Genomic DNA, 6,068 nt, shown 5'->3' with positions numbered 1-6,068 from the left:
AGATCAAGCCAGTAGATCCTAAAGGAAATCAGTCCTGAATATTCATTGGAAGGACTGATGCTGAAACTGAAGCTCCAATAATTTGGCCACCTGATGTGAAGAACTGACTGCTTAGAAAAGAGAAAGCAGGAGGGAAAGATTGAAGGCAGGAGGAGAAGGGAATGACAGAGGATGAGATGGTTGGATGATATCACCAACTTAATGGACATGAGTTTGAGCAAGCTCTGGGAGTTGGTGATGAACAGGGAAGCCTGGCATGCTGCAGTCCATGGGGTCACAAAGAGTCAGACATGACTGAGCAACTGAACTGAACTGAACTGAAATTTATGCAGGGTTAACCCCTTAACCCAACTAAGCAAAACAATGTCTCCAACAGCACCTAGGATGGAGATTCACACCTAATAAAGAGTGTCTCTTGAAAAAAACAATTAAATATATATATATACATACACATTTGCATAAGTGTTTTTTAAAAAAGGAAAAATTAACAAGTGTTGCAGAAAAAAGTAATTTTAGCTCAACATCCCCATCCACAAAGGAAAAATGGCATTGCCAGTCTGTGCTGGCTCAAATAGCCCAACTTGGGCTGCACCTAGGAAAAAAAAGATTTCTTTCTTCTACAAAAAAACCCCAAAAAACAAAAAAAAAAAACTTTTCTTCTTCTGTTCAACCTCCAGAGTTCATTCCTGAAGTGAAGTGAAGTTGCTCAAGAGTTCATTCCTAGAAATACCCAAAGAGTAACGGTATAAAAATGCCCCAGCCTATTTTACTCAGCATCTGCCTATCAGTGAAGGTTCACACCAAGGATGGTTCCTTAGCAATTTCACCTCTACTACAGTTAGCAAATCAACCCCTAAACTCTGGGAACTTGTAAAACGTTCTCAGACTTCCTAAGGGCTCCATGAAAGACCCTGGCGATAGTGAACCTGATCGACACTGGAATGCCAAGCTGGACAAAGAGGGCCTTTCCAAATGAAAACACCCTAAACGTAAAGTCTAACCTACCATGTAAAAACAAGTACCAGCTGGCTACCAAAAGGGTACTTAAGTCCCTGCTTTGACCACAAAGTAATAAGGAAGGGGGAGGGGAATCCAGAGTATTTGACCTCACCTCCCTTCCACTGTCATATGTATTCCAGGCCAGAGGCTGCAGGGTGATTTTTGTGTTTCTGGCTGGATAAAGCAAGTCAAGGAAGCAACCTATTAAATGGGAGGAAATATTTGTAAATGATATGTCCAATAAAGGGTTAATATCCAGAATAAATAAACACCTCATAAAACTCAATGTAAAAAACAACAACAACAAAAAAAACCAACAAACCCAGTCAAAAATGGATGGAAGACATAAATAGACATTTCCCCAAAGAAGACATCAGTTCAGTTCAGTTCATTCACTCAGTCGTGTCCAACTCTTTGCAAGCCCATGGACTGCAGCATCCCAGGCTTCCCTGTCCGTCAACAACTTCTGGAGCTTGCTCAAACTCATATCCATCGAGTCAGTGATGCCATCCAACCATTTCATCCTCTGTCGTCCTCTTCTCCTCCTGCCTTCAATCTTTCCCAGCAGTGTCTTTTGGTGGCCAAAGTATTGGAGCTTCAGCTTCAGCATCAGTCCTTCCAATGAATATTCAGGACTGATTTCCTTTAGGATTGACTGGTTTGATCTCCTTGCTGCCCAAGGGACTCTCAAGAGTCTTCTCCAACACCACAGTTCAAAACCATCAATTCCTCAGCACTCAGCTTTCTTTACGGTCCAACTCTCACATCCATACATGACTACTGGAAAAACCATAGGTTTGACTAGACAGACCTTTGTTGGCAAAGTAACCTCTCTGCTTTTTAATATATTGTCTAGGTTGGTCATAACTTTTCTTCCAAGAGGCAAAGGACTTTTAATTTCATGACTGCAGTCACCATCTGCAGTGATTTTGGAGCCCAAGAAGATAAAGCCTGTCACTATTTCCACTGTTTCCCCATCTATTTGCCATGAAGTGATGGGACCAGATGCCATGTTCTTTATTTTTTGAATTTTTTTTAAATTTATTTTAATGGGAGGCTTATTACTTTACAATATTGTGGTGGTTTTTACCATACATTCACACGAATCAGCCATGGGCGTACATGTGCTCCCCATTCTGACCCTCCCTCCCACCTCCCTCCCCATCCCATCCCTCAGGGTCATCCCAGTGCACCAGCCCTGAGCACCCTGTCTCATGCGTTGAACCTGGACTGGTGATCTGTTTCACATATGATAATATACATGTTTCAATGCTATTCTCTCAAATCATCCCACCCTCGCCTTCTCTCACATAGTCCAAAAGGCTGTTCTTTACATCTGTGTCTCTTTTGCTGCCTTGCATATAGGGTCATCATTGCCATCTTTCTAAATTCCATATATATGCGTTAGTATACTGTATTGGTGTTTTTCTTTCTGACTTACTTCGCTCTGTATAATAGGCTCCAGTTTCATCCACCTCATTAGAACTGATTCAAATGCATTCTTTTTAGTAGCTGAGTAATATTCCATTGTGTACATGTACCACAGCTTTCCTATCCATTTGTCTGCCAATGGACATCTAGGTTGCGTCCATGTCCTGGCTATTGTAAACATTGTGGTGATGAATATGGGGGTACACATGTCTCTTTCAATTCTGGTTTCCTCAGTGTGTATGCCTAGCAGTGGGATTGCTGGGTCATATGGCCGTTCTATTTCCAGTTTTTTTAAGGAATCTCCACACTGTTCTCCATAGTGGCTGTACTAGTTTGCACTCCCAACAACAGTGTAAGAGGGTTCCTTTATCTCTGCACCCACTCCAGCATTTATTGTTTGTAGACTTTTTGTTAGCAGCCATTCTGACTGGCATGAGATGGTACCTCATTGTGGTTTTCATTTTCATTTCTCTGATGAGTGATGTTGAGCATCTTTTCATGTGTTTGTTAGCCATCTGTATGTCTTCTTTGGAGAAATGTCTGTTTAGTTCTTTGGCCCATTTTTTGATTGGGTCGTTTATTTTTCTGGAATAGAGCTGCAGGAGTTGCTTTTATATTTTTGAGATTAATTCTTTGTCAGCTGCTTCATTTGCTATTATTTTCTCCCATTTTGAAGGCTGTCTTTTCACCTTGCTTATAGTTTCCTTCATTGTGCAAAAGCTTTTAAGTTTAATTAGGTCCCATTTTTTTATTTTTGCTTGTATTTCCATTACTCTGGGAGGTGGGTCCTGCTATGGTTTACATCAGAGAGTGTTTTGCCTATGTATTCCTCTAGGAATTTTATAGTTTCTGATCTTATGTTTAGATCTTTAATCCATTTTGATTTTATTTTTGTATATGGTGTCAGAAAGTGTTCTAGTTTCATTCTTCTACAAGTGGTTCCCAGAACCACTTGTTAAAGAGATTGTCTTTTCTCCATTGTATATTCTTGCCTCCTTTGTCAAAGATAAGGTGTTCATAGGTGCATGGATTTATCTCTGGGCTTTCTATTTTGTTCTGTTGATCTGTTTCTGTCTTTGTGCCAGTTTCATACTGTCTGATGACTGTAGCTTTGTAGTATAGCCTGAAGTCAGGCAGTTTGATTCCTCCAGTTCCATTCTTCTTTCTCAAGATCGCTTTGGCTATTCGAGGTTTTTTGTATTTCCATACAAACTGTGAAATTATTTGTTCCAGTTCTCTGAAAAATACCATTGGTAGCTTGATAGGGATTGCATTGAATCTATAGATTGCTTTGGGTAATCTACTGATTTTCACTATATTGATTCTTCCAACCCATGAACATGGTATATTTCTCCATCTATTAGTGTCCTCTTTGATTTCTTTCACCAGTGTTTTATAGTTTTCTATATATAGGTCTTTTGTTTCGTTAGGTAGATATATTCCTAAGTATTTTATTCTTTTCGTTGCAATGGTGAATGGAATTGTTTCCTTAATTTCTCTTTCTGTTTTCTCTTTGTTAGTTTATAGGAATGCAAGGGATTTCTGTGTGTTAATTTTATATCCTGCAACTTTACTATATTCATTGATTAGCTCTAGTAATTTCCTGGTGGAGTCTTTAGGGTTTTCTATGTAGAGGATCATGTCATCTTTAAACTGAGAGTTTTACTTCTTCTTTTCCAACCTGGATTCCTTTTATTTCTTTTTCTTCTCTGATTGCTGTGCCTAAAACTTCCAAAACTATGTTGAATAGTAGTGGTGAGAGTGTGCATCTTTGTCTTGTTCCTGACTTTAGGGGAAATGCTTTCAATTTTTACCATTGAGGATAATCTTTGCTGTGGATTTATCATATATGGCTTTTAATATGTTGAGGTATGTTCCTTCTATGCCTGCTTTATGGAGGGTTTTTTTTTTAATCATAAATGGATGTTGAATTCTGACAAAGGCTTTCTCTGCATCTATTGAGACAATCATATGGTTTTTATCTTTCAGTTTGTTACTGTTGTGTATCACATTGATTGATTTGTGAATATTGAGGAATCTTTGTATCCCTGGGATAAAGCCCACTTGGTCATGATGTATGATCTTTTAAATATGTTGGTGGATTCTGTTTGCTAGTATTTTGTTAAGGATTTTTGCATCTATGTTCATCAGTGATATTGGCCTGTAGTTCTCTTTTTTTGTGGCATCTTTGTCTGTGTTTTGGTATTACAGTGATGGTGGCCTCATAGAATGAGTTTAGAAGTTTACCTTTCTCTGCAATTTTCTGGAAGAGTTTGAGTAAGATAGATGTTAGCTCTTCTCTAGATTTTTGCTAGAATTCAGCTGTGAAGCCATCTGGTTCTGGGATTTTGTTTGTTTGGAAGATTTTTGATTACAGTTTCAATTTCTGTGCTTGTGATAGGTCTATTAAGATTTTATATTTCTTCCTGGTTCAGTTTTGGAAAGTTATACTTTTCTAAGAATTTGTCCATTTCTTCTATGTTGTGGATTTTATTGGCATATAGCTGCTGATTGTAGTCTCTTATGATCCTTTGTATTTGTGTGTTGTCTGTTTTGATTTCTCCATTTTCATTTCTAATTTTGTTGATTTGATTCTTCTCCCGTTTTTTCTTGTTGAGTCTGGCTAATGGCTTGTCAATTTTATTTATGTCCTCAAAGAACCAGCTTTTAGCTTTGTTGATTTTATCTATGGTCTCCTTTGTTTCTTTTGCATTTATTTCTGCCCTAATTTTTATGATTTCTTTTCTTTTACTAACCCTGGGGTGCTTCATTTCTTCTTTTTCTAGTTGCTTTAGGTGTAGAGTTAGGTTATTTATTTGATTTTTCTCCAGTTTCTTGAGGTAGGCTTGTATTGCTATGAACCTTCCTCTTCACACTGCTTTTACTGTATCCCTTAGGTTTTGGGTTGTTGTGTTTTCATTTTCATTTGTTTCTATGGATATTTGTATTTCTTCCATGATTTGTTCGTTATTCAGAAGCATGTTGTTTAGCCTCCATATGTTTGTATTTTTAATAATTTTTTCCTGTAGTTGACATCTAATCTTACTTCATTGTGATCAGAAAAGATGGTTGGAATGAGTTCATTTTTTCTGAATTTACCAAGGCTAATTTTATGCCCCAAGATGTAATCTATCCTGGAGAAGGTTCCGTATGCACTTGAGAAAAAGGTAAAATTCATTATTTTAGGGTGAAATGACCTATAGATATCAATTAGGTCTAACTGGTCCATTGTATCATTTAAAGTTTGTGCTTCCTTGTTAATTTTCTGTTTAGTTGATCTATCCATAGGTGTGAGTGGGGTATTAAAGTCTCCAACTATTATTGTGTTACTGTTAATGTCCCCTTTCATACTTGTTAGCATTTGTCTTACATATTGTGGTGCTCCCATGTTGGGTGCATATATATTTATAATTGTTATATCTTCTTGGATTGATCCTTTGATCATTATGTAGTGTCCTCCTTTGTCTCTTTTCACGGCCTTTATTTCAAAGTCTATTTTGTCTGATATGAGTATTGCTACTCCTGCTTTCTTTTGGTCTCCATTTGCATAAAATATCTTTTTCTGGCCCTTCACTTTCAGTCTGTATGTGTCCCTAGGTTTGAGGTGGGTCTCTTGTAGACAACATATATAGGGGTCT

This window comes from Bubalus kerabau, chromosome X, assembly GCF_029407905.1.
Source record: "Bubalus kerabau isolate K-KA32 ecotype Philippines breed swamp buffalo chromosome X, PCC_UOA_SB_1v2, whole genome shotgun sequence".
In the NCBI taxonomy this organism is placed as follows: Eukaryota; Metazoa; Chordata; class Mammalia; order Artiodactyla; family Bovidae; genus Bubalus; species Bubalus kerabau.
The sequence above is the reverse complement of the archived record's forward strand: the minus strand, read 5'-3'. Positions refer to the sequence as shown.